This window comes from Balaenoptera musculus, chromosome 1 (assembly GCF_009873245.2).
Source record: "Balaenoptera musculus isolate JJ_BM4_2016_0621 chromosome 1, mBalMus1.pri.v3, whole genome shotgun sequence".
Lineage (NCBI taxonomy): Eukaryota > Metazoa > Chordata > Mammalia > Artiodactyla > Balaenopteridae > Balaenoptera > Balaenoptera musculus.
In genome coordinates this window covers 83,930,036-83,941,665 of record NC_045785.1, presented here as the reverse complement: position 1 = coordinate 83,941,665, position 11,630 = coordinate 83,930,036, and the positions used below count along the sequence as shown (strand labels likewise).

At 37.4% G+C, this 11,630-nt stretch overlaps 1 pseudogene; it reads right to left on the bottom strand.

Annotated features, from left to right (window-relative positions):
* Positions 1–3,803: 3,803 nt before the first annotated feature.
* Positions 3,804–6,702, bottom strand: LOC118902682 (annotated as a pseudogene).
* Positions 6,703–11,630: the final 4,928 nt, after the last annotated feature.

Genomic DNA, 11,630 nt, shown 5'->3' with positions numbered 1-11,630 from the left:
TTAAGACTTAGCAAAAGGAAAATCTCAGAAACTTTGTACCAAAACCTGCTACTCAAAAGTCCGACTGGTAAGGGGACTGGGGAGGCTATGCTTCTAAAACTTTTTTATTGTCCAAGAGCACAAAGGGGAACACTCTTCAGTTTCTTGCCACCCTTCTGTAAATTTACGTCACCTCACTAAATTTGAGAGCTAACTAGTGTTCTGACAGCGTTGTTGAGACTTGTGTGTCAGACTTAGAAATGTTATTGTGGAGGCTTACTTGGATGGTGAGATTTGAGAAGCCTATTTCCCTGCTAAACACATGTATTATAGAGTGATGGATAACAGAGATTCAAAGGATTGCAATGAGAGATCAAGGAGTTCACCTGTAACATCTATCGCATTGACAGCCGACTTTATTGAAGTTTCACCATATTAACTGCCTCTCTGGACTGGCTTAGCCGGCTAGGTGATTATCAATTTATCGCCAGTCAAAACACAGACTGCTTCAGGTACAGTGTCTGTGGCATAATCATGTACCTTGAATCCGATCAGACTGGAATGATCCTACTAGGACGATTCTTGTAAGAGTGAGGACGAAACATCAGTTAGAAACTTCTCTGATGAAATTGTGTCTAGTTTGTGGTTTGATAGAACATTTTTCCTAGATCCTAGATCAAGAATGCACCACTCCAAAAGGAAATGAAGTCAAAGCCTGAGAGGTAGAATGGGGAGAATATTAGAGGAATATTATATATACATATATCCCTCTTCCTGAGCTTTGCTGACTCTAACCACCCCTGAAGTCCACTCCAGAGAAGACAGTAAGTAAAAAACTGACTAGTTCTTGAAATAGACTTGCACCTTGAAACTTCACATAGCACTGTGGGAATTGACTGAATTACATGTAGGAAATGATCTGAGCTAACCATAGACCATCACTGAGATGCTAACATTACCTCTTTGACTCTGTTTTCAATATAGCAAGAGCTTTTAATTCTACCCTATTTCCTGATCCTATCCTCTAACAAGGTCTAATCTTCCTCCACATATTGAGTTCTACCAGTAGCCACTCCAATTAATATTTGTTAAATGCAGTAACAGAAGGAGATGATTTTGGCCTTAGGCAAAAATTAATACCTACACTAGCAAACACTTAATGGACACTTTCTATGTGTTGGGTACTAGTTTAAGTACTTTTTATATATTAACTCATTTAATCTTCTTAACTATGCCATGAGGAAAGTATTATTATTTTCCCTGGGCTATCAATGAGAAAATTGATGAACAGAAATATTATAAAACTTGCCCAAGATTATCCAGCCTGCAAGTTGAACCCAGGCAGATGACTCTAGAACCTTAAAAATTCTGAAATCCAGACTTTTCAGTCATATACTGATTGGACTGAGTTGTTCTGTTCCTATTCTAGCTGCCTACCATTTTATAAAATGTATTTTTCTCTAGAGAAAAATAGCATCATCCAGAGTCTCTACAATTTTTCACGCAAAATGTCTGGCATTCAATAAAAAAATTACCAGATATACCAAGAAATCAGATCAAAAAAAAGAAAGAAAGAAAGTAAAAATAGGCCATAGATGATCCAGAAACATGGATTAAAATGTTTTTAAAAAATAGATGAGGGCTTCCCTGGTGGCGCAGTGGTTGAGAATCTGCCTGCTAATGCAGGGGACACAGGTTCGAGCCCTGGTCTGGGAAGATCCCACATGCCGCGGAGCAACTAGGCCCGTGAGCCACAACTACTGAGCCTGTGCGTCTGGAGCCTGTGCTCCGCAACAAGAGAGGCTACGATAGTGAGAGGCCCGCGCACCACGATGAAGAGTGGCCCCTGCTTGACGCAGCTAGAGGAAGCCCTCGCACAGAAACGAAGACCCAACACAGCCAAATAAATAAATAAATAAATAATAATTTTTAAAAAATAGATGAAAAGATACCCTTACCAGAGAAACAGAATCCATAAGAAGAGAATCAAGTGGAAATTCTAAAACTGAAAAATACAGTAATTAAAACTAAGAACTCAACAGATGAGCTTACTAGCAGATTAAACACAAATAAGAACAGAATTAGTACTGTAAGATACTAAATACTAGTATTCTCTGTCGGCAGAGAATATTCAGACCAAAGGACCAAAAAAAAAAATGGAAATATAGAAAAAAGTGAGAGACACATGGGAGATGGCAAAGTTCTAAGTGTAACTGGAGCTCCAGAAGTACAGAAATAGATTAGAGGAGAAATGGAGGCAAAAGCATTGTTCGAATAGGTAATGTCTGAGAAATTTGCAAAACAGATGAACAATATCAAATCCCAAGAAGGATACAGACATTACTAGTCTCATCATAGTAAAACTGCCAAATGACAAAGACAAAGAATAAGCCATAAGAACAGCCAGACAAAAAAGCATAGTACCTTCAAAGAAACTACAACAATGATAACTAAGTTCTCAACAGAAACCATAGAAACCAGAAGAAAACAGAATGATATCTTGAAGTGCTGGAAGAAATTACTGATGACTGAGAAGTCTATACACAGTGAAAATATCCTTCAAACATAAAGGCATCATAAAACGTTTGTTGTCAGCAGATCCATATTAAAAGAAATGCTGAAGGAGTTTAGACAAGAGGAAAATGATCCCAGATGGAAAGACAGAAATGCAGGAAAGAATGAAGAGCAACAGGAGTTAAATATATAAATGACAATAATAACATGTGGTGAAGTTTACATACATATAAAATTAAAATAAATGTATGACAGCAGTAAATCAAACAGCAGAAAGGGATAAATGGATTTAATGTGTTCTTAAATCCTAGCATTGTCTGGGAAGTGGTAAAACTATTAATTTACATTAGACTTTATTAGGTTAAGGTTGTTGTTATATCCAGTAAATATAATTCCAAATATATCAGTAATTATATTAAATGTACATGGACTAAATACTTCGACTGAAAGACAAAGTTTGTCCAACTAGATGAAAAAATAAAAATTTAATTATATGTTGCCTAAATAAGGACATCTTAAATATAAGGATACAGAAAGGTTGACAGTAAAAGAATGGAGATATATCATGTAAATACCATGATTAAACATAAAAAAGGACATTTAAAACTGATGCTTAAAAGTTAATTTACTAGATATGGAAATGAAAACTGGTAAAACTAAACAATAATTTAGGGATGCTTATATTAATGAAAAAGTTTTTAAAAGCAAGGGCGAGTAACAAAAAATTCAGGATAGAAGTATGAGAGTGGACTAGGTAGCAACACAAATGAGGAGATTAAGGGGCTTCTGTATCTTTAAGTTGTTCTTTTTTTTATTATTATTGTTGAAGCTGAGTAATAGTATGGGCTTTATTATACTATTTTCTATACTTTTGTAGATGTTTGAAATTAAAAATAATTTTTTAAAAATAATTCAATTACAAAATAAATGACACAAGGAAAGATATATTGTTAAAACATGGTAACATGGACAAAAACAAAGCTTTAAAATATATAAAGCAAAATGGATAAAAATGCAAGGAGAAATTGACAAATTCATAATCAGGAGAACATTTTACAATTTATCAGCAATCGAAGGTCAAGTAGGACAGAAATAGTAAAGATATTGATGATCTAATTATACAATTAGCAAGCTAAACACTTATTCACACTCACACACATTCACATGTATTTGCACCTGACAGGCTACATATTCTTTTCAAACACTTGAACATCCCCCAAATTGGTCACATATTAGGTTACTCTATACGCTCAATTATTGTTTTTTGTTGACTTTTTTACAATTAGAACATATTTATGTGACACCTGTATTCAATACAATCAAAAATATGTTTAAAAAAATGAAAAGAAGCATCTATATTTTACTCAGTTGTGGCAGGCCTTTTAAACATATTATCTTGTTTCACCTCACACAAAACAATGAGGCTGGTATGAAAGCAGGAGGGAGGTTCAGCCACTGGCCTCAGGCCACTGAGATGATGAGTGGCGGTCAGGACTTGCACTCAGTTCTGCTGGATGCTAGAGCCTGGTCATGTGCCTTACTGCACTGCCTCACACAATGCCAATTCGTATTTTCAGCATGCCACGGAATAACTCCAGGTTATTGGAGATGATCCAGCCAATATGAATGACCGGTTCTTGCTGAATGATCGCCTCCCTCTCATCATGGGTATGACACTTGTAATAGATGATGTTCTTAATCACTCTTGGAGACAAAGGATTAGAGATAACCTCTTCTTCATGTCCAAAGGCACCCAGAGTTACCTGTTGGCCCTGCACTAAAGCAATAGTAATGGATGGGGCCAGGCTGTCCACTAGTTTACTTAAAAGGCTTGCTGTATGGCGCACCACCGACCGACATTTTTTGCTGCCAGCTCTTCTGTAGACTCTCTCAATGTGATCAGAAACAATACCTTCCTTTGTGATAAAGTTGGGTCCTTCTCTTTTGAGCAGTATACCCAGCAGGATGGCTTGGCTAGCCAGACAACTACAGTCATTCAGTTTTTGAAGAATTTCATGGGTGGGTTTGTTTTTCCATTTAGTAGTGGTAACATCTGGCTGCTGTTCTTGTTCAGGAGCATTGGAGGAGCTGCTTTGTCGTTTGACTTTTGAACGTTTGGGAACTTCTAGTTCCTCAAAACTCTTAAATTCTGGAAGCTCTTCTGTGTCATTGATTCGTAAGAAGTCAAGTTGTTCTACCACAGCTCCAGATATTAGTGTCTGTAGACGATCAACGTGAACTTTGACTCCTCCGACCACTCCTTTCTTAAAAGCTGCCAGCATATCTAATACGGGATTGAATTGGCTACCTCTTATACTGTCTTCCTGGATGAGAATAAGGAAAAGTGCATGTCCATGCATTTTCCAGTATTGTTTAATAAACTGTACTGCATTCTTTATGTCATCTATCAGCAGTAAAACATCCTGAGACATTTAGAAATCACTTAGGTCAAAGATGATAGGGTTACAAACCACAGTCTTTCCTAGAATGCAATAAATCTTTGATGTATGGAGGCAGCCAATGGGCCTATCTAGCCTTCCACAGAGTCCTAATTTTTCATTGATCCCAAGATGGAAATAAGCTTTCACAAGCTCCTGCTGGGCCCAGATCTGAATGGGTTCTACCTGTTGAGGAGTTAGAGTCTGAATACCATATGTGTTGAAGAAAATTTGAAGGCATTGGCTTTCTGCTATAAGCGTTATATAAACAACCAAATCATTTTCCAGTGGGCCCTGATTGGAAAACCTTATGCTCACGTTACATTGATTCTGTAGTGGGACATAACACTGAACAGGATCAATGTCTTTAGGACTAATTAATTCATCAGCCAGGAGTTTTGCAATGACATAAAGGGCTTGTCCCCAAAGTAATAGTTTTCCATCACAGCCATAGTTGCTAGGAAATCACTTCTAACTACCAGGGTTTCTTTTTTCATATTCTACAAAATCAGCTGGAACATAGTAGTACTTTGGTATGACAGGATAACCTTCTGTGGTCTTATGAATACTGGAGTCAGAAGATCCTGATATTCTTTTACTTGCTTGGGATTGCCTCTAAAAACACCATCAATCATCATGCAAAGGAAAAATATGGGAAATTCACATTCAATGCCATCAAACAGCTTAATTTCAGCTGGTCTACAGTAGCATCTATTAGGATCTTCCAATGATGTTCTATACCCATCTCTCAAGAAACGCTTAAGTCCATATTTTCCTTTAATTTTCTAACCACTTTATCGAGTGTCTGGCTAAACAGAACTTCATCATCCAAGGCAAATATAGGATAACTGATGCAGGGGAGCAGGGCAACATCTGTGTTATGAGATCTTGATTCTCTGGGTAACAGTGAGCACAAAGTTTGCTAGTTGCGATTGTGGGCATCGAGATCCACAAATATAACCGACCAAGAACAGCCCTGGTTGCCAAAGAGGTTGAATCCATTAATTGCTTCTACAGCTGCTTTTGCTAAGCCAACAGAGTTCGAATGCAACTCTGTGCTGCCATTATTATATTTGCTTCCTCTTTCCCAGACACCAAAGTCAGGCACACAGTAAACTCTTTCCACACAAAATACAAGGTTCTGAATAAAAGAGACCTCTTCAGTGTTATAGATAATCTGGAGTCCTGAGGAAATCATTTCCACAAGGTAAAGGAGATAGAGTGACACTGCATTTAGCAGAAGATGACCATAATCCTCATAGGAGAGAATCTCATCCCTGTATGTACATTGAAAACAGAGTGAAGACATGTTGTCGGGCATGGATCCTGCTTAAACTGCTGGACCTTATAGGCCTGACGCATATAGCAGTAGACAATTCCCCTCATACATTTATAGCCGAGTGCTTCAGCTCATGGGTCCTTCCCTTGTCATCATCAATGCACCTGTATACAAGGGCCAAAGCCCAGGGCACAGCAGTGCAGTATAGACTGTCATGGATCTTGGCCTTCTGATCATCACCACATGTTTTTGTGCAAAAGAGACCTGCGGTTAGACTTCGATACAGCAGCAGTGTTGACTTGACAATTCTGTAATAGTGATCCAATTTATCCCACAGTTTCATTATCAGGTCTTGGAAGATTAATGCTTTTAAGAGGTTCATAAACTGAGCCACACCTTAAGAAAGCTGGTGGAGAAGAGACAACTGTATCAGGTGAGCTGGCCATTTCAAATTGTTGACTCTAATCATAAGCATCGCAGGCTAAACTATAGCAATTTGTCCGGGCTCTTCACTCCAAGCCCTTCCAGCTCACTTCGGCCATGCAACCTGCCATTGCACTCGGGCCAATGCCTTGGCATCCCCGGGGCCACCTGTCAGCTCCTCCCGGCCGGCTGCTATTATTCTTTAAACTGTACACATATGTGATACATTATCTCTCTTTTGCGTATATGCTTTATTTTATAATAAAATCACTTTTTAAATAGTAAAAAAAACAAGCCTCTTAGGTAGCCTCATCCACCAGAGGGCAGACAGCAGAAGCAAGAAGAACTACAATCATCCAGCCTGTGGAACAAAAACCACATTCACAGAAAGATAGACAAGATTAAAAGGCAGAGGGCTATGTACCAGATAAAGGAACAAGATAAAACCCAAGAAAAACAACTAAATGAAGTGGACATAGGCAAACTTCCAGAAAAAGAATTCAGAATAATGATAGTGAAGATGATACAGGCCCTTGGAAAAAGAATGGAGGCAAAGATCGAGAAGATGCAAGAAACATTTAACAAAGACCTAGAAAAATTAAAGAACAAACAAACATAGATGAACAATAAAATAACTGAAATGAAAACTACACTAGAAGGAATAAATAGCAGAATAACTGAGGCAGAAGAACGGATAAGTGACCTGGAAGACAGAATGGTGGAATTCACTGCCGCAGAACAGACTAAAGAAAAAAGAATGAAAAGAAATGAAGACAGCCTAAGAGACCTCTGGGACAACATTAAACGCAACAACATTCGCATTATAGGGGTCCAGAAGGAGAAGAGAGAGAGAAAGGACCCGAGAAAATATTTGAAGAGACTATAGTAGAAAACTTCCCTAACATGGGAAAGGAAATAGCCACCCAAGTCCAGGAAGCACAGTGAATCCCACACAGGATAAACCCAAGGAGAAACACGCCGAGACACATAGTAATCAAACTGGCAACAATTAAAGACAAAGAAAAGTTATTGAAAGCAGCAAGGGAAAAACAACAAATAACATACAAGGGAACTCCCATAAGGTTAACAGCTGATTTCTCAGCAGAAACTCTACAAGCCAGAAGGGAGTGGCATGATATACTTAAAGTGATGAAAGGTAAGAACCTACAAACAAGATTACTCTACCCAGCAAGGATCTCATTCAGATTCAATGGAGAAATGAAAAGCTTTACAGACAAGCAAAAGCTAAGAGAATTCAGCACCACCAAAACAGCTCTACAACAAATGCTAAAGGAACTTCACTGAGTGGGAAACACAAGAGAAGAAAAGGACCTACAAAAACAAACCCAAAACAATTAAGAAAATGGTCATAGGAACACACATATCGATAATTACCTTAAACATGAATGGATTAAATGCTCCAACCAAAAGACACAGGCTTGCTGAATGGATACAAAAACAAGACCAATATATACGCTGTCTACAAAAGACCAACTTCAGACCTAGGGACACATACAGACTGAAAGTGAGGGGTTGGAAAAACATATTCCATGCAAATGGAAATCAAAAGAAAGCTGGAGTAGCAATACTCATATCAGATAACATAGACATTAAAATAAAGAATGCTATAAGAGACAAGGAAGGACACTACATAATGACCAAGGGATCAATCCAAGAAGAATATATAACAATTATAAATATATATGCACCAACATAGGAGCATCTCAATACGTAAGGCAACTGCTAACAGCTATAAAAGAGGAAATCGACAGTAACACAATAACAGTGGGGGACTTTAACACCTCACTTACAGCAATGGACAGATCATCCAAAATGAAAATAAATAAAGAAACAGAAGCTTTAAATGACACAATAGACCAGAGATTTAACTGATATTTATAGGACATTCCATCCAAAAACAGCAGATTACACTTTTGTCTCAAGTGTGCACGGAACATTCTCCAGGATAGATCACAACTTGGGTCACAAATCAAGCCTCAGTAAATTTAAGAAAATTGAAATCATATCAAGCATCTTTTCTGACCATGACGTTATGAGATTAAAAATGAATTACAGGGAAAAAAACGTAAAAAACACAAACACATGGAGGATAAACAATACGTTACTAAATAACCAAGAGATCACTGAAGAAATCAAAGAGGAAATCAAAAAATACCTAGAGACAAATGACAATGAAAACACGACGATCCAAAACCTATGGGATGCAGCAAAAGCAGTTCTAAGAGGGAAGTTTATAGCTATACAAGCCTACCTCAAGAAACAAGAAAAATCTCAAATAAACAATCTAATCTTACACCTAAAGGAACTAGAGAAAGAGGAACAAACAAAACCCAAAGTTAGCAGAAGGAAAGAAATCATAAAGATCAGAGCAGAAATAAATGAAATAGGAACAAAGAAAACAATAGCAAAGATCAATAAAACTAAAAGCTGGTTCTTTGAGAAGATAAACATAATTGATAAACCATTAGCCAGACTCATCAAGAAAAAGAGGGAGAGGACTCAAATCAATAAAATTAGAAATGAAAAAGGAGAAGTTACAACAGACACCACAGAAATACAAAGCATTCTAAGAGACTACTACAAGCAACTCTATGCCAACAAAATGGACAACCTGGAAGAAATGGACAAATTCTTAGAAAGTTATAACCTTCCAAGACTGAACCAGGAAGAAATAGAAAATATGAATAGACCAATCACAAGTAATGAAATTGAAACCTGTGATTAAAAATCTTCCAACAAACAAAAGTCCAGGACCAGATGGCTTCACAGGTGAATTCTATCAAACATTTAGAGAAGAGCTAACACCCATCCTTCTCAAACTCTTCCAAAAAATTGCAGAGGAAGGAACACTCCCAAGCTCATTCTATGAGGCCACCATCACCCTGATACCAAAACCAGACAAAGATACTACAAAAAAAGAAAATTACAGACCAATATCACTGATGAATATAGATGCAAAAATCCTCAACAAAATACTAGCAAACAGAACCCAACAACACATTAAAAGGATCATACACCATGATCAAGTGAGATTTATCCCAGAGATACAAGGATTCTTCAATATACGCAAATCAATCAATGTGATACACTATATTAACAAATTGAAGAATAAAAACCATATGATCATCTCAATAGATGCAGAAAAAGCTTTTGACAAAATTCAACACCCATTTCTGATAAAAACTCTCCAGAAAGTGGGCATAGGGGAACCTACCTCAACATAATAAAGGCCATGTACGACAAACCCACAGCAAACATTATTCTCAATGGTGAAAAACTGAAAGCATTTCCTCTAAGATCAGGAACAAGACAAGGATGTCCATTCTCACCACTATTATTCAACATAGTTTTGGAAGTCCTAGCCACAGCAATCAGAGAAGAAAAAGAAATAAAAGGAATCCAAATTGGAAAAGAAGAAGTAAAACTGTCACTGTTTGCAGATGACATGATACTATACATAGAGAATCCTAAAAATGCCACCAGAAAACTACTAGAGCTAATCAATGAGTTTGGTAAAGTTGCAGGATACAAAATTAATGCACAGAAATCTCTTGCATTCCTATACAGTAATGATGAAAAATCTGAAAGAGAAATTAAGGACACACTCCCATTTACCACTGCAACAAAAAGAATAAAATACCTAGGAATAAACCTACCTAGGGAGACAAAAGACCTGTATGCAGAAAACGATAAGACACTGATGAAAGAAATTAAAGATGATACCAACAGATGGAGAGATATACCATGTTCTTGGATTGGAAGAATCAATATTGTGAAAACGACTATACTACCCAAAGCAATCTACAGATTCAATGCAATCCCTATCAAATTACCAATGGCATTTTTTACAGAACTGGAACAAAGCATCTTAAAATTTGTATGGAGACACAAAAGACCTCGAATAGCCAAAGCAGTCTTGTGGGAAAAAAACGGAGCTGGAGGAATCAGACTCCCTGACTTCAGACTGTACTACAAAGCTACAGTAATCAAGACAATATGGCACTGGCACAAAAACAGAAACATAGATCAACGGAACAAGATAGAAAGCCCAGAGATAAACCCACGCACCTATGGTCAACTAACCTATGACAAAGGAGGCAAGGATATACAATGGAGAAAAGACAGTCTCTTCAATAAGTGATGCTGGGAAAACTGGACAGCTACATGTAAAAGAATGAAATTAGAACACTCCCTATCACCATATACAAAAATAAACTCAAAATGGATTAGAGACCTAAATGTAAGACCAGACACTATAAAACTGTTAGAGGAAAACATAGGAAGAACACTCTTTGACATAAATCACAGAAAGATCTTTTTTGATCCACCTCCTAGAGTAATGGAAATAAAAACAAAAATAAACAAGTGGGACCTAATGAAACTTCAGAGCTTTTGCACAGCAAAGGAAACCATAAACAAGACGAAAAGACAACCCTCAGAATGGGAGAAAATATTTGCAAATGAATCAACGGACAAAGGATTAATCTCCAAAATATATAAACAGCTCATTCAGCTCAATATTAAAGAAACAAACACCCCAATCCAAAAATGGGCCAGAAGACCTAAATAGACATTTCTCCAAAGAAGACATACAGATGGCCACGAAGCACATGAAAAGATGCTCCACATCACTAATTATTAGAGAAATGCAAATCAAAACTACAATGAGGTATCACCTCACTCCTGTTAGAATGGGCATCATCAGAAAATCTACAAACAAATGCTGGAGAGGGTGTGGAGAAAAGGGAACCCTCTTGCACTGTTGGTGGGAATGTAAATTGATACAGCCACTATGGAGAACAGTATGGAGGTTCCTTAAAGAACTAAAAATAGAATTACCATATGACCCAGCAACCCCACTACTGGGCATATACCCAGAGAAAACCATAATTCAAAAAGACACATGCACCCCAATGTTCATTGCAGCACTATTTACAATAGCCAGGTCATGGAAGCAACCTAAATGCCCATTGACA